At 40.6% G+C, this 17,916-nt stretch overlaps 1 protein-coding gene across 6 annotated transcripts in view; it reads left to right on the top strand.

Annotated features, from left to right (window-relative positions):
• Positions 1 to 17,916, top strand: part of MAP3K5 (mitogen-activated protein kinase kinase kinase 5) — a 243,106-nt gene that overhangs the window by 3,314 nt on the left and 221,876 nt on the right. For 2 of the 6 annotated variants that reach the window (XM_058435588.1, XM_058435589.1), the window contains exon 1: positions 16,896 to 17,121. The exons of the other annotated variants lie outside the window; for them this stretch is intronic. The gene's annotated coding sequence lies outside the window, so the exon portion shown is untranslated. Of the gene's footprint in view, positions 1 to 16,895; positions 17,122 to 17,916 lie in introns of those variants that run through there. 6 annotated transcript variants of the gene reach the window in all.

The following is a 17,916-nucleotide window of genomic DNA, read 5'->3' as shown; positions in this document are numbered from 1 at the left end:
CAGAATGAAGGTAGTGCATCAGTTTTATCCAAACCCTTTGTTTTTATTTTATTTTATTTTATTTTATTTTATTTTATTTTATTTTATTTTATTTTATTTTATTTTATTTTATTTTATTTTATTTTATTTTATTTTATTTGTTTTAGAGACAGGGTCTCACTCTGTTGCCCAGCCTGGAGTACAGTGGCATGATCATGGTTCACTGCTGGCTCGAACTCCTGGGCTCTAGTGATCCTCCTGCCTCAGCCTCCCGAGTAGCTGGGACGACAGGCATGAGCCACCATGCTGGGCTAATTTTATTTTATTTTACTATTTTTTTTTGTAGAGATGGGGTCTTGCTATGTTGCCCAGACTGGTCTCAAACCTGGCCTCAAGCAGTCCTCCCGCCTTGGCCTCCCAAAGTGTTGGGATTACAGGCGTGAGCCCTGTACCCAGCCTCCCTTTGTTTTTTCTAAACTAAGGGCCGTGGAGTTTTGTGGTAGTAGAACTTATTTTCTTCTGACTTCTAAGAGGGCTTGTTCTTCCCCATTAGGGGTTGACAAACTTCTGTAGAGGTCCAGATACTAAATATTTTAGACTTTGCAGTTTTTAAAAAACTTTTATTTCAGAATCAGAGGGTATTTGTGCAGGTTTGTTTAAGAGTTATATTGTGTGATGCTGAGGTTTGGGGTATGAATGAAAAAAAATTTCATTGTACCCAATAGGTAGTTTTTCAGCCCCCTCTCTTTTCTCCTTCTAGTAGTCCCCACTGTCTGTTGTTCCCATCTTTAAGCTTTTTTTTTTTTTTTTTTTGGAGACAGAGTCTCGCTCTGTTGCCCAGGCTGGAACGCAGTGGCGTGACCTTGGCTCCCCATAACCTCTGCCTCCCAGGTTCAAGCGATTCTCCTGCTTCAACCTCTCGAGTAGCTGGGACTACAGCTGCACGTCACCATGCCTGGCTAATTTTTGTATTTGTAGTAGAGACAGGGTTTCACCATGTTGGCCAGGCTGGCCTCGAACTCCTGACCTCACGATCTGCCTGCCTTGGCCTCACAAAGTGCTGAGATTACAGGCGTGAGCCACCGCGCCCAGCCTCCCATCTTTAAGTTTACTTGTACCCAGTGTTTAGCTCCCACTTACAAGTGAGAACATGCAATATCTGGTTTTGGTGTCTTTTTGGTAGAATAATTTATTTTCCTTTGGGTATATACCTAGTAATGGGATTGCTGGGTTGAACAGTAGTTCAGCTCTTAGTTCTTTGAGAACTCTCCAAATTACTTTCCACAGTGGCAGGACTAATTTACATTCTCACCAACAGTGTGTACGTGTTCCCTTTTCTCTGCAGCCTCGCCAACATCTGTTATTTTTTGACTTTTTAACAAAAGCCATTCTGACTGGTGTGAGATGTTATCTCATTGTGGTTTTGATTTGCATTTCTCTGATGATTAGTGATGATGAACATTTTTTTGTATGTTTGTTGGCTGCTTGTATGTCTTCTGAGAAGTGTCTGTTCATATCTTTCACCTACTTTTTAATGGGGTTATTTGTTTTTTTGCTTGTTGATTTGTAGCCCTTTCTTAAATGCGTAGTTTGTGAATATTTTCTCCCATTCTGAGGTTGTCTGTTTACTCTCTTAATAGTGTCTCTTGTTGTGCAGAAGCTCTTTAGTTTAATTAGGTCCCATTTGTCATTTTTGTTTTTGTTGCAATTGCTTTTGAGGACTTAGTCATAAATTCTTTCCCAAGGCTGATGCAGAATGATATTTCCTGGGCTTTCTTCTAGAATTCTTATGGTTTGAGGTCTTACATTTAAATCTTAATCCATCTTGAATGAATTTTTGTATATGGTGATAGATAGGGGTCCAATTTTATTCTGCATATGGCTAGCCAGCACCATTTATTGAATAGGGAGTCCTTTCTCCATTACTTATTTTTGTCGACTTTGTTGAAGATCAGATGGTTTTAGGTGTGTGGTTTCATTTCTTGAGGTCTCTTTCACAACTTCTCAACTCTGCCCTGTTACTCAAGAGCAGCCATAAACAGGACCTAAACAAATGATCGTGACTATGTTCCAACCAAACTTTATTCATGGACACTGAAATTCGAACTTCATATACTTCACAAAGTATGATTTCTTGTTTTATAACCATTTTAAAATGTAAAAACCATTCTTAGCTTGCAAGCCATACTCAAAAACAGGTGGTCCGCACAATTTGTCCCCTGTGCCATGCTGACCTTTGCTCTACACCCACGACCTGCACTTGAAAGTTGAATTTTTATGAGATGGTGGGAAGAACATGGTCCCTCATATGAGATCCGAGTTTTCATCCCAGCTCTGCTGTGAACCATGTAATTGTGAGAACGGCCCTTCATTGCCTCCAGTGGTGTTTCTTTGCCTGTAAAATTGACCAGGTTAGAAGTGAAGGGGGAATTGAACACAATTTTTAGGATTCCCGTATTTAATCCTATGAATTTACAAAGGCAAGGCAGCATGGGATACAGGCACAAAGCATTAGAACAGCATTTTCAAGGTTTGGCTTCGGGTCCTGATTCTTTTCTAACTTGGAGCAAGTCATTTAAAGCCTCAGAAAAGAGTGGAGTGTTGGAATAATTGGTATCTGAGATTCCCTCCAGCTCTCAAATTCTGTACTTTAAAATGACATTAAGACAAATGAATCATTTCAGCTCATAGAGATTAAATGAACTGCTTGTATATATCATATTCCTGCCCCTGAAGCACTCAGAGTTGGTGGGGAGGGCAAACCAATGCCTTTGCCGTAGCAGTGCCTCTGTGCCAGGATGCCCCGGGCTCCCAGGAAACAGCTTCAAAAATCAGATCGAGGGTGCAGTGGGTTCAAGGGTAGCTTCTTACGCTTGTTTTTTGTTTGCTTTTTTCCTTTTTGTGGAGAATGGGGTCTTGCTATATTGCCCAGGCAGGTCTCAATTTCCTGGGCTCAAGCTATCCTCCTGCCTCTGCCTCCCTAAGAGCTGGGATTACAGGCGTAAGCCACCACACCTGGCAAGGGGTAGCTTCTTAAAGAAGGTGACACCTGAAGTGAAATGGCAGGGTAAGCAAGGAGAGCCTAATGAAGGTCTCAACGTTTACATGGGAAACAGTGATGTTCTAACAGCTCAACCTAATGGAGTAAGAACTTAGTCCCAGCTGCTCGGGAGGCTGAGGTGGGAGGATCCCTTGAGCTTGGGAGGCTGAGGCTGCGGTGAGCTGAGATCGTGCTACTGCAGTCCAGCCTGGGTGACAGAATGAGACCCTGTTTCAAAAAAAAAAAAAGAAGAACTTAAAGTTTGGTAACATTTTTAATAAACTTTCCCAATTTTTGTGTACTGGTGTCTTGAAAAAGAATAGGTTGCAAGTTAAAGGTTTTCACTGATTTTTTTCTCGATCTGATTACTATTTAACTATATTTTAATTTCTTCTTTGACTACACTTGTCAATTGCTTTTTCATTTTCTTTCTGAGGTGAAACTAATGCTCTGTTAATGCTTTTATGAAAATTCATCTTATTTACGTACACAGGAGACTGTCACTCAGAGACAGCAAAGCCAAGCTGACAATACCCCTTCTTTGCCCTCTGCATTGTAGGCAGAAAATTCCATAAAAGCTAAGAGATGTCAGTACTATCGTGTTGCCCTGTGTAGGTGGACAGATCCCAAATGGGAAGCTTTCCAAAATTTTTTTTTTTTGAGATGGAGTTTTGCTCTTGTCGCCCAGGCTGGAGTGCAGTGGCTTGATCTCGGCTCACTGCAACCTCTGCTTCCTGGGTTCAAGTGATTCTCTTGCCTCAGCCTCCTGAGTAGCTGGGATTACAGTCATGTGCCACCACATCCAGCTAATTTTTTTGTATTGTTAGTAGAGACAGGGTTTCACCTTGTTGGCCAGACTGGTCTCGAACTCCTGACCTCAGGAGTTATCCGCCTGCCTTGGCCTCCCAAAGTGTTGGGATTACAGGCGTGAGCCACCGTGCCCAGCCCTAAATTTTTTTTAAAAGACATAAATTCTGTTATTCTCTCGTTTTGCTTATGAAAACACTGAACCGTGAAGAGGTTATATTCATTCATTCAGGTTAAATGTTTGAAGGTTCTTGCTTGGAGCACACTTTTCTTAGAACCAGTATTGCACATGGTGGTCAGATTCTGGGACTAGCCTGTAAGAAGCCTGGTTAACACAGTTTATGGAACCATTCACCATTTTAAACATTTGGGAAAATTCTGTTTCTGAAACCTAAAACCGGGACTTTTCCTGTGTTAGAGCAGTGACTTTTGCTTTCATCCAGCTCTGAGTAGCATTTTGGCCAGATGTAGGAGAAGCATCAACTTGGAGTGGTGAAGGTGGTGGGGCTATGGTGAGGAAGGGGACAAAGGGAAGATCATGTGGCTGCAGGGAGAACTGGGATGCTGTGTGAAGGAGGAGGAAATGCCAGCAGATCCAGCAACACTTTCACTTCCTTTAGCCTTCTTCACCTTCTACTTCCTGCCGATGTAAGACCGAGGGATGCTGCTGTACTCAAGGCCACCTCACTCCCTCAGTGGACACAGGGTTAGCTTGGCTGCCTGCTTCCCATTTCCTTGCCACCAGCCTTCACATCCGCCCGGGCCTTTCAGCCTGTCTCACTGCAGATTGCAATCTCTTACTCAGCCTTTCACCCTGTAGCAATCATAGGTAACAGGAAGGAAGCACATGCTAGTTAAAATTGTAAGAACTTAGCTTCTCTATTCTCATCCATGGTATGTTCCCACTTTACTTGAGCTTGTGACAAAAGTCACCCATGTGTTAATATGCCACCTCGCTGGAGAGGCATCTGACCTTGCCAGGCTTTGGCTCCAACTTGCTTCCAGCAAAGCTACTTGGGACTTCTAATCTTATTTGGTAAAACAATAAAACAAAACAGAACATAACCTTGTATCCCATCTATCCCAGATGGAGAAGTTCTTGAAGATTTTCCAGCCCACTTCTGCGTTTCTACTTTCAACATACCTTCCAAGTATATCGTCTCATATATTTTGAAGGAGAGGGAAAGTCTGTGTGTCCTAAATAGTGGTTCCCACGAACCAGTTAAAAAAATTTGGAGGACAGACATGTGTTTGCCAACATTTAAATTTTTCCAAGTAAGAGTATTATAAGTAGAGAAAGTGAGGAAAATAGAGAGAGAGAGAGGCAGAGAGAGAGAAGAAAATCAACAACCAGCCACCTTTTGCCATGATTTCTTAAAAAGGAAAGTTTTATGTTAAAAGAAATTAGGGGAGGACATAACCTTAGAATGAAGGGCAGATCTTTGCATACAGAAAATGTATGGAAAAACTCATGACTTTTTATTTATTTTTCCCATTTTCCCATGGATGAGTGAAAACTTTATCACACCAGTCAACAAGTTGTGTTTGAGAGCCTCTGATTGGAGCTGCCCTGCAGCCCCTTCCCACCTTTCAGCCACTGCTTCACGTGAGAAACGAACCTTAGTAAAATTATCAAAAGAGCAAACGTAGGTAAACTCATAAGGGAAAACTCTGGTTAGGAAAGGATTTAAAAAAAAAATCCCAGTGGTGTCCAACACATGGTTTTTCTCTGAGCTGTTCACGTTCCCTGGCACACCATTGCAGCAGCTGCCACCCACCCCACACAAACCGACAGCACTGCTGCTTCTTGCTTTCTTGGATAATGGGTCAATTAAGGCAAAACTATAATTTTTTTGAAAAGAACTTAACTAGAAAATCGGACGGAAAAAAGCAAAATCAAAAAGAAAACTCCAGAGCACAAAAATAGATTAGTTTTTAGAGTACCAATTTCTTACCCCACATCATCAACTGCATGTTGTCATGACCGGCTCTGCTTCCTGGGCTGCCAGGATCCTGGTTTCTTTCCCTAATTTGGTCACCTTTTGTCTACTTGAGACATTATCAGTTGGTAGTTCGAGCTGGTTCCATCTTTAGGTGAAGCCTGTGCATTATATAAGCACATAACACAGGCTTGTCTCACTAGTGGCCTTGGCTGGAGCCAGTCTTTTGGGAGTTCTCTGTTTATAGGGCAGTTCCCCTCTAGTGGTATAAGAACTGTGCCCTGCTTCCTGTTTCAGAGGTCTGGTTAGAGGCCCATTCAGTTCCTGTTTCTGGTTTGCAGGATAAAATTGGTTCACACTTTCTTTGTGGAGCGGTGGGAGATGGACAAGCAAAGTCCAGGAAATGTGCAAGTCTCTCCAGCATGAGGTACCAACCGTGCCTACTTTCCAAGTACTTCCTCCAAGTGGTCCCTTCAAACACCACCCCAAGCCAGGAAAGTAGAGAACCATAGGAAAATGCATTACTGGCTACTGACTCCAGGGCTGACAGTGTGCTGTGCAGTGATGGCCCCTCCCAGGAGGCCATTCGAGGGCCTTTTATCGCACACTCCCCTTTCTGTCACCCATGGGACCGTCACTGTGGCTGTAGAACATGCCAGCATGTGCCCCACTCCACCTGGGGCAAGATGAGAGTGGGAAATATGGTGGAGGCGGGCAGTGTTGCAGGCACCCACAGCTATGTGGTTATCAGAAGAAACTGGGAACCCACAGCTTTGGGAAAATATATCTTGAAGACAGCCTCATCTTCCTGTAATTTGGATATAGGTAAGTGGGGAAACTGACTAGATAGGAGAAAGATACCCTTATTTTCAGGGAGTAAAATTAAACTTGAAAATTTTATTAGTGGCATAAAAGGGAAATAAAGGAAATCAAGGCAAAATAATACATTAGAAATCCATTGGTGACTCTAATATATTGGTTTCTGTAGTTGTGGGTTTTTTTTTTTTTTTTTAAGAAGATCTTGCTCTGTCACGCATGCTGAAGCGCGTTGTCATGATTTCAGCTCCAACTGCAGCCTCTGCCTCCTAGGCTCAAGTGATCCTCCTGCTTTGAGCACAGCCAAGCCTGGCCAATTTTTGTATTTTTATGTAGAGATGGGGTTTTACCATGTTGCCCAGGCTGGTCTCAAACTCCTGGACTCAAGCTTTCCTCCTGCCTCAGCCTCCCAAAGTGCTGGGATTACAGGCGTGGGCCACTGCACCTAGCCTAGTTGTTTTAATGTATTAGTTTTTCTCTTTGGCTAAAGGTATTGACTAGAGACACTAATCGAAATATGTGCCAGGTTAGTGGAAAAGCAGGAAGGATATGAGACAAAGCTGATTTTCAAAATCTTGTCTAATTGTTCAAAAAATGTAAATAATTGATCACTTGCATTTCATATGAATTTTATTTTGTAGTGTTTTTGGTTTTCCAAAGGAAAACAGAAATAACTGAAACTACATTGTGATAATTTTCTTAGGGGAGACAGGAGAGAGACTTTTAAATATTAAGGGCATTTCCTATTTAATAAAATCATAGTAGAGCAGATCTGTGTAACTTAAAAATGCCACAGAAGTTGCACAGGGTAACAGAAAACATTCCACTATAAGCAGACCTTTTCTGTTACAGTAGTTCATCGACAATGAGGAAAGCAATTGCCTTTGGTATATGATTCATACAGGAAGTAAGTTATATTCCTTTGTACAGGCAATCTCTAAAAATGGTTGAGACCAGTTATACCAGTACTTTCCAATACTTGTAGCCTCTTCTACACCCATGAACTCTTAAGAAACAGAAACATGGAGGAGAGCTGCCCTAGTCAGTATCAATCAGCATCAGCTTATCTGTCCACTGACCCCAAGCCATATAAAACCAAGTCTTTGCCTAAGCCAGAGAATTCTCTCTCCTTTAAAAATGTTGATTACTTCTATTTCTTTTGTTTTTTCTTGTCTTCTTTTTTTCTTTTTCTTTTTTTTTTTTTTGAGACAGGGTGTCACTCTCTCTCCCAGGCTGGAATGCAGTGTCCTAATCATAGCTCACTGCAGCCTCTAACTCCTGGACTCAAAGGAATTTCCCACCTTAGCCTTCCAAAGTGTTGGAGTTACAGGCATGAGCCACTGTGCCTGGCCTAATTACTCCTATTTATTATTTTTAAAAAGTCATCCAAAGCTATTACATGTCAAATACCCTTTTTTATTTTTTCCTGTAGAGACAGGGTTTTGCCTTGTTGCCGAGGCTGGTCTTGAACTGCTGGGCTCAAGCAGTTCACCTGCCCCTGCCTCCTAAAATGCTAGGATTACTGGCATAAGCCACCATGCCTGGCCATGTCAAATACCTCTTAATGTCACACTCAAGTTTTGTAATATGGTCATTGTGACAAATGTCAGCTTAAAGCTGGGGCAGCCAGGACAGGAGTGCTATTTCTGCTGTCCAGGGGCCACCGCTTTGGCCTGTAGCTAGATATTTCCCAATTTATAATTTGATCACTCCGAGGTTCGGGTGATTTTATGCAGTTGGGTCAGAATGATAGTATCAATGAATCAGTTGTTCAGTGCTACTCCTCCTCCTTTGATTATCTTACTCTTCAATAAGATGATCCTATTTCTTATAAAATAGTAGGCGTGGCAGTGTAATTAACTATATCTTACAGTTGGAAAGGCTATGAGAGCGGCCAGATTAAATCAAGTGGTTGAATAGGAGGTCTTCCAACTTCCAAACAATACAGATGTTTCGTTCGCTATACTACCGTTTCCACCTGCAGTGAAAAACATTTCAAAACATTTTGAACTACATGTTCTGTTTAAGAGGATCAGTTCTAATATTTTGGTCCACGATGGCAGTTATTATTATGAGGAAGAGTCATAGTAGTCACACAACTTCTGATCCCCTCTTGCTAGCAGATTTTAGTGACATCTTAATCAGAAAACCGACTTACCTTTTTCAGTCAGTGTCAACAAGGGAGCCAACTCAATAGTGGTTGCCAGTTGCTTGGCCTTAAGTTGTAAGTTGGGCTTTCTTCAGGCAAGTCTTGGGCTGTTTTCTGGGCATGATGTTTAGATGGACTGTGATAGATCAAAACTAGCCTTTCTCTAGAATGATCCAGAGAGCTGAGTTTACATCACAGCCTGGGGACAGTTCTTTCCTTGTTTCCCTGAGATGTGCTGGCTCTGGAGTCTGATGCAGTTTCCCTTAACGTGGTAGCATATTCTAGTAATTAAATTTTGTAAGCATTTATTATTAATGGCCTATAACATGCCTCTTACTGAATCAGGATGTATCGAAGAACTAAGAAGCAGAAGAAGGCATAAGTCTTCAGGAGTATAAAGATGTATAACATGTATCTGTTTGCATGGGAAAAACTGAAGCTAAGGGAAGCAGTCAGGAGGAACGACCTAGATTCCCCATTCCTCTCTACCAGACTAATTCTTTTTAGAAAAAACGTTAAAAAAATTTATGGAACATTTTAGTCATAAAGAAAGTATATAAAATAGTTTAATAGACACTTATGCATCTACATACTACCTACATGTAATAGCTAATAGCAGTTAAACACTTTGACATACTTGTTTTACTTCTCTTTCTTTTTTAGAAAAATAAATCATTCTGGGCAAAACTAAAAGCTCCTTTCTAGCTTATCAATTTCCCTTCCTGAGAAAGTGCATTCTTCACGGGAAGCGCCACGTTACAATGTTCTAAACTATAATTTACAACAATCTAAAATAACGACTCTCTACAAATATAAACATATGCCAAATATTGAATTAATTCATTATGTAATGAGAAAAACCAGAAAGATATTAGAACTGGTTGAAAGGAGAGTTCAAAGAGCAAATATTATATACACACATACAGAATCAGGAATGGTGAAATGAATTTGCTAATAGATGCAAAATTGGCTAATATTATGTAAGGCAATTCTATAATGTTGGAGTCATCGATTCTACAGGGTAGAAATCAATTGTATCTCTACCAAACTGTATTCATTTGTATTGCTGTGGACAAAAAATATTTGCATTACTATCAGTTTTGCATAAGGTAATATTTACCCCAATAGCATTGTAAAATAGCCAAATCACTAGGAGGACAATCAAAGGTACACACCCCTTTAAAAATCTGATAATTCCCAGAGGGAGTGCTGCCCTAAGCCCAGCCCTCCACTGAAAGGATACTCAGTAGTTTTTGACCTTTTCCAAGTCTTTGACAACTCTTCCCTGCAGAAGGTTGGTCATTCTCAGCAGGCTCTATGCCTGTCTCTCCAAGTGCTTTTAACTTAACCTGACTTAAAGGACCTGTTGTCTCTGCTACTCTGCCCTCTGAAGCCGTTTGCCCTGAGAGGGTCCTAGAATACCTTGCTTTAACCAGCATTCCTAGTCACGGTTATTTTAGGTCAGGGAACATGTACAAATTGACAACAGGATGTCAGTCCCCTAGGTTTTGGATGTGAGACAAGATATAAGCCATGTGGCCATAACCAAGTCAGGAATATGCCAGTGGGATGCCTGTGGTGTCTGGAAGCCCAACTTCATTCTTATACTAGGAGAATCTAATTGTTACTGTGGGACCCTCAGTAGTTTAGACTGTTCCAAATAAGCCTATTTTATGGAGGAAAAAGGTCCTTATTATATTTTAGAGGGCTAGCAAACTGCTGTAAAATTACATAAGCTGACAAGCTGAATATATGACACTTTGGTCTTATAAATTAAAGCAAGCCATACACAAACAGCATGCATTACTGTGTACTAGGTGTACGTGCTAATCACTCTATCACTCTATATGTGTGACCTTATTTAATCTTTTTTTTTTTTTGAGACAGGGTCTCACTCTGTTGCCCAAGCTAAAGTTCAGTGGCGTGATCATGGCTCACTGCAGTCTTGATCTCCCAGACTCAAGTGATCCTCCTGCCTCAGCCTCCCACGTAGCTGGGACTACAAGCGTGCACCACCAGACTGGGCTAATTTTTTATGTTTTTATTTTTATTTATTTATTTATTTTGAGACAGGCTCACTCTGTACCCAGGCTGGAGTACAGTGGTGTGATCTTGGCTCACTGCAACCTCTGCCACCCAGGTTACCATGCCCAGCTAATTTTTTGTGTTTTTAGTAGAGACAGGGTTTTGCCATGTTGGCCAGGCTGGTCTCGAACTCCTGGCCTCAAGTGATCTGCCTGCCTTGGCCTCCCAAAGTGCTGGGATTACAGGCGTGAGCCGCTGTGCCAAGCCTTATTTTTTGTAGAGACAAGGTCTCACCATGTTACCTAGGCTGGTCTCAAACTCCTGAGGTCAAGTGATCCTCCCGCATCTGTCCCCCAAAGTGCTGGCACTGGCATTACAGGCGTGAGCCACTGCATCTGGTCTATTTAATCTTTAAAACAACTTTGTGAGGCAGATAGCATTAGTTGATCAGTTTTTTTGTTTGGGGAAACTGAGCCCCTGAAACTGTTACCAACAGTGGTCTCAGTGTCACATAGCTACTGAGGGGCAGAGTCCAATTCTGAACCCAAGTCTGTCAGATTCCAGAATCTATTCACTTATAACTTATGTTCTCCTGTCTCACAGAAATACATTTTCTATTTGAAAAGATCGAAATAACTATTAATATCATGATTACAGGCATCACATCAGCAGACATTTTTTGGCCACTTAAAATCTGCAAGATTTCTTTCTAAGGTCTATATAAAATTAGGTTAAAAAGGTTAATTTCTGCCTTTTATGATTTTACAGTCTACTATTTGAATTCAGCAATTTAATAAATAATTGTTGGGAGCCTACAACATGCAAGATTATATAGTGAACTAAGTAATGAATAAATCTAAGGGAGTATTTTAAGGACTTCATAATGTAGATCATTTCACTGAACTGTATACTTGAGAACAGTGTTTATTACTGCTATAAAAGATGTGAAAATGCATCAGAAATAAAAATCTTACACAATAGTATAATATGCATTACACCCCCACTTATTTTTTTAATGAAATCAGTATCATAGTGAAAATTACGTATATAAATTCCAAGATTTTACTAAAAACCTTTCATATCTCTTATAAATACAGATAAAATATTATTAAATTTACTTCTAAGAGGGGTATTATGATTCTTAAATTAAGAAGAACTTGTTTATACTGACTCTGAGGGAAACAAATAAGAGTTATTGCCTGAGATTTAGAACTTTTTAAAAAATATATTATTTTCCTAGTAGTGGAATTTCAAGTCCTTTGTATTAATCTTTTCAGCTTGCGAAAAAATCTAGGTTGTTTTAGATAATTAAAATATGCTAACAACATAATTTCAATTTAGCATTTTTCTGACCTGTGTTACATAATAAAATTGTGTTGCTTGCTTGTTGATGATGTGTAGAGTGTGTGGTTCTTGGCTGACAGAAAATTGTCAACCTGAATGCCAAGCATTTGAATGGCTGGGCCAGAAAAAAATAGCAAATAAACAAACCAGGTTGCTTTAGATAATAAAGGCAGATGTAGTAGATGCGTTGTCAATGCAGAACCATATCTGTATTATGAGATACATAAAACATGACTAAGAGAGAAATCTGGGCTACCTCTGAAGGTTCTAAGTAACATTAATGAATATATACTTTATATAACATTTCTTTTTTAAACATTTATGTAACATTTCTGATTGTTTTTGAGTCACATACATACAGTTGATGTGTGTTAGTTCTTCCATGACATCTCCTAGATTTTTAGGAAATTGGTGTTGGGAAACTAGCTTTGGTTGATCCAGGGAAAATTCAGGTTTCAAATCTGGACAGTAGGATTTTAATTTTTCAGGCTGCAGTGAGCTGTAATTGCACCACTGCACTTTAGCCTGGGCAAATGGAGACCCTGTCTCAAAAAATTAAACAACACCTCCTGGTCAGTTTCCCAGATACAGTGACCCAGTGTTTACTGTATACATAGAGTTTGAGTAAGCAAAAGATTTGTAGATACTCTAGAGGAGCCTGGAGTCTGGTTTTAAAAACTGATACATCTCTTAGTGTGTGTGTATTATTGCAAAGCAGGGTTGGGGCACAAGTTGCTTGGCTTGACCTAGTGAAAGAGAACAATGTTGTAGCTTGCACGTGAGTTATGACAAGAATAGTTGACTTGACTTTTCTTGCCGAGCAACTCAGTGCTACCAGTATTTTATGTGCTTGAAGTACACTTGGCAGTTGGTAAATCTGAAATAAAATTGGAAAAGAAATACTATCCTAGACTGTTAACAGAGTTCCAGACTCTTCTTTCCCTTATAAAACCAGTAGTATAGAAAACTCATTTAGCCATTAAATATGACATATGAGTGGGTTACCCAAGGACCGATCCTGCTGTGATGATTAGAATGTCATTTTGCAGATCTGCGTTGTTTGTATTCCAAAGTCTGAAAGTAAGGGCTGTCAGCATTAAGAAATCTTTGCAGTCACTTACAATTTTGACTTGATTACCATTTAACTTACAGGACCATTGTGTTAGTGCTTACCAATCCATTCAGCATATATTCAAATAAAGGGCAACAGAGGGCAGGCAAAAGGCAGACAACTCCAAGCTAAAGAATTTGTTGGTGTTGGAGGTTTGAGCTTAAGTAACCTTCCAGGAGTATTATGGTTAAATTTATAACATCCTCACCTGTGGCTCATTTGGTGCCCATTTGTGAAATCTTTAAGAAGGTTAAACCTTAATAGCAGCCGGGTGCAGTGACTCATGCCCATAATCCCAGCACTTTGGGAGGCAGAAGCTGGTGGATCACTTGAGCACAAGAGTTCAAGACCAGAATGGGCAACGTGGTGAGACCTCATCTTTACAAAAAATACAAAAATTAGCTGGTTGTGGTGGTACACACCTGTGGTCCCAGCTACTCAGGAGGCTGAGGTGGGAGGATCACTTTGAGCCAGAGAGGCAGAGGCTGCAGTGAGCCGTAATTGCGCCACTGTACTCCAGCCTGGGTGACAGCAATGCCCTGTCTCAAAAATAAATAAACAAACAAATAAAAAATAAAAAAACAACCCAAAAACCTTAATAGCATATAAGTGACACTCTTTTACTTTAGACGAATCGTGTATACACTTAGAACTAAAATTAAGATATTGATGTATCTCCTTGGTTTACCTGGAGAGACATTTTCACTGCTGGGTGAAATATACATAAGTAATGAGAAAGTACAGCCTCACAATTTCCAAGCTTCATAGGACTCAGGACTCTCCACTTAGTGTAGGTTTAATTAAAGAAATAGGTTTTTTATCATGTTAAATAAATAATGAACATTCTTCTTGATGGATAATCTCTTGATTATTCAGGATTGGATCTTGTTACCATTACCTGTTTGCAGGCAAGTTAACTTCTAATTTGAGGTAGCCCAAGAAGGGCCAGATCTCATCTTCAAGTGATCCCAGAAGGGAACGCATTGTACGCACAAAAGCTATTGCCACTGTGTTGTGACATTGCTTGAGAATTTTCAAGCAAAATTGCACTGTGGTATTTGTATATTGCCATGCCTTAATTTTCCCAGGCCACAACTATTTAATAGGCTTGTATGTTCCTCTAAAAACATCATTAGACACGTTGGACTAAGTTTGCAGGAGTGGATGTATGAAGCAATCAGGATTTTTCTGTTTTCACACTGTATGTTCTTTGGGTTATTCTCCATGGTTTATTATCAGGGAAGTTAGGAGCATGTCACCTAAAGAGTTGTGTGCCAGAGAATATGCCACATTTAATATGAGGAGGTTTTCTGAGAGCATAGAAGATGAAAAAGGCTATGATAGGAGAATTCGAGACTCTCATCTGCTTTCAGTTTTCAGTTACCTGGTCTATGTGCTGAAAGCTTAATTTGAGACCTGGACTAGGTTACAAGCTTCTGATGACTTAATATTTAGTCTATGAGAATTATTTTTTCAAGACTTGTCGTTGTCCCATTTAGCCACAGCAAAAAATATTACCCAACTTTTGAGCCATAATCTATACCTAATATGTGGTCACCAGGTGAATTTCTTCCTGGATCCAGCACATTGCATAGTTGCTTATAAGCTTGACCTTAGCATTCTTTTTCTTTTAAGGTACAAATAATCATGAAACTATTTATCCTTCTATTTTTATTCTCTCTTTAAGATCTGAATTTTTTTTAATGCATATTTCTGTTAGCAGCCCTATCTGTTCCCTCTTGAAATGATCTCTGAAGGCTGTTAAATAAATTTTGATTTGCTTTAAGGATTCAGTATTCAAATCATGCTTGATTCTTTGGGAGATATAAAAAAAGCTATTGCTCCATAGGTCTTGCATCATATGTGATATGACTAAGGAGGAACAACTGAAAAAGTCAAGTCCAATTTACACAATAATGAAAAACCTTTTGTCAGAAACATCTGACAAACAAGGAGCAGTTTCTGGTTTTTTAAAGAATCGTTAGAATATAGTTCCATGTCTCTTTTTCTGTCTTGTTAACCCTGCACCTCTAGTACCTAATAGAGTGCTTGGCACTTGATACAGATTGATTGATTGAATGAATATCACACTTTCCCCCCAGTGGTGTTTTAGCTATTGGTTTTGATGTCTGCTTTTTCTGCTTAAGCGTGAGTTAATGACAAAGATCACATTTTATGGTTCTTGACATCCCCCAGGTCTTCTGTATCAGTGTGTGACCTGTAGATGACACTTAGTGATGTTTATAGAATACAATTCAATGATGTCATCCCTTTCCTGGAGGGGCTCACAGTCTGGTAAGGGAGACCAGCCTATGAACGTATTATATATATTGTGCTAATTGTTTGTTGTTGTTGTTTTTTAAAAAATTTGAGACTGAGTCACTCTGTCACCCAGGCTGGAGTGCAGTGGTGCGATCACAGCTCACTGCAGCCGTAACCTCCTTGGGCTCAGGCGATCCTCCCACTTCAGCCTTCTGAGTAGCTGGGATCACAGGTGTGTGCCACCACGCTGGCTAATTTTTTAATTCTTTTTTTGTAGAGATGGGGTTTTGCCATGTTGCCTAGGCTGGTGCTAATTGTTATATTAGAGGTTTATGTAAGGTTCTTTGAGAGCCCAAATCATGGAGGATTCTTCAGGGGGAGAAGGAAGTGTGGAGGAGGTTGGCTAAGACATTGGACAGGAGGTGACATTTGAACTGGGTTTTGAAGGATAATGATGAAAGCTAACATTTATTGAGCATTTAATATGTGCCAGGCATTTTATAATAAATCATGGAAATAAATGAGTCTCTCCATAAGGAAGGGGTAGGATAAAGAGAAGGCCTATGATAGAACTAAGGAAACACTGGCATTTAAAGATGGACAGCCGGGCACGGTGGCTTATGCCTGTAATGTAATCCCAGCACTTTGGGAGGCTGAGGCAGGCAGATCACCTGATGTTTGAGACCAGTCTGGCCAACGTGGCGAAACCCCATCTTTACTAAAAATAGAAAAATTAGCTGGGTGTGGTGGCACGCGCCTGTGGTCCCAGTTACTTGGGAGGCTTAGGCATGAGAATCATTTGAACCCAGGAGGCAGAGGCTGCAGTGAGCTGAGATCGTACCACTGCACTCCAGCCTGGGTGAAACAGCCAGACTGTCTCAAAAAAACAACCAACCAACCAACAACAACAACAAAAAAAAAAATGGGCAGAGGAAGGCATCATCTAGTGAAAAAGGGAAGATGGTAAGATGGCACAACAGATGAGAGAAAGTTCAGAGAGGGAGAGAGAGAAGGGATTAGCTCTAAAAGCGATGCAAACAGGGCTTGTCCGAAGATCAGTGAAGTTGAATGTTTCAGAGAAATAACTGGACTTGGAGATCAGAAAACCCCTGACAACTTTGCCAGAGCAGTTTCAGGAAAGCAGGTGGTGGTAGATGTCAGGTACAGTGACTTGACTGATTTCTGGAGAACAACAGAAGGCATGTAACAGGGAGTGTTATTTAAAGAAATGTGTTCACGAGGGAAGCAGAAAGAGAAGGCAGTCTCTGGAAGCAGTGCAGGCCACTCCCAAGGTAAGGCACGTGGCCTGGCTGCTGGTATTCATGCCTCAGACGGGATGAGGTCAGTAGGCCTTTGTGGGCTCAGGTGTTATTTAACAGGGTTTCCATGGGAACGTGGAAGGCAAATTCCCAACCACTTTCTTACGAGAATAACTTCTGGAGCATGACCCTTTGTAAATGTACTTGTTTTCTTGCTAATTTTAATTGGCTGAAAATAGAGTTGTTTTTCCTTCCGAGAATCTCTTAACTTAGAGAAATTCGAATTCACGCTGATACAGCTTAAGTTGAGAATTCTTGAGTAGTTTGAACCCAATTTACAGAAGTGTAGGACTTCTTCAGGAAGGGAAAGTGCCCATCTCTCAGGCCAGGTAAGTCTTCCATGCATCTGCCCCCAATGGCCAGATTTCACAGGCTTTTGAAAGCTCAAGAATAGGAACTGGAACCCGAAACGCCTTTCTTGTTTTCTCAACCACTCGAAACACTTAATTGCTCATAATGCTGGCTGCATAACAGTGAACATGATTCATTTTTAAAAATGAGATTTTTTTTTGCTCAGTTTGCCACCTTACTTTGTAAACTTACAGTGGAAACAGTTAACATTTTTTCAAAACTCTGCTTGATTTTTAGGTTTTCTTCATCTTAAGCTTCCTAACCCCTCCTCAGTGGAGGGCTGCTGTCAGTAAGTTACTGAAGTAAACCCTGGATTAACCTGCATTGTCTGACTACTGTGTGTGCATTCATTCATTTTCATTGTCTGTTCATCCATTCCAAAAAGAAGCACCCCGCCACTGCCCCCAACCACCCTTTTCTGAATAGGTACTATTATTTTACTGCACATCTTGGAATGAACTTCCTTCTGCCTTATCTGTATATAGAGAGGTGCACAGTATTGACTGCTGTTTCTGATGATATCTTCTACAGGGTCTTCTGTGCCATGCTTACCACAGTAGGGTAGGAAGGAACACATTTGCATGGAAACATTTCATATACTTAGTATGCTAAAGAATTACTTTACTATGGACTAAGGTCTCTCTCTCTCTCTCTCTCTCTTTCTCTCTCTCAAAATAATGGAAGACCACAGGCTGGGTGTGGTGGCTCACGCCTGTAATCCCAGCACTTTGGGAGGCCGAAGGGGGCAGATCACCTGAGGTTGGGAGTTCGAG

The sequence above is a fragment of the Hylobates moloch genome, unplaced genomic scaffold (genome assembly GCF_009828535.3).
Source record: "Hylobates moloch isolate HMO894 unplaced genomic scaffold, HMol_V3 SCAFFOLD_2, whole genome shotgun sequence".
NCBI classification, from domain to species: Eukaryota; Metazoa; Chordata; class Mammalia; order Primates; family Hylobatidae; genus Hylobates; species Hylobates moloch.
Note: the sequence above shows the minus strand (reverse complement) of the source record. Positions and strands in the feature narration are given on the sequence as shown.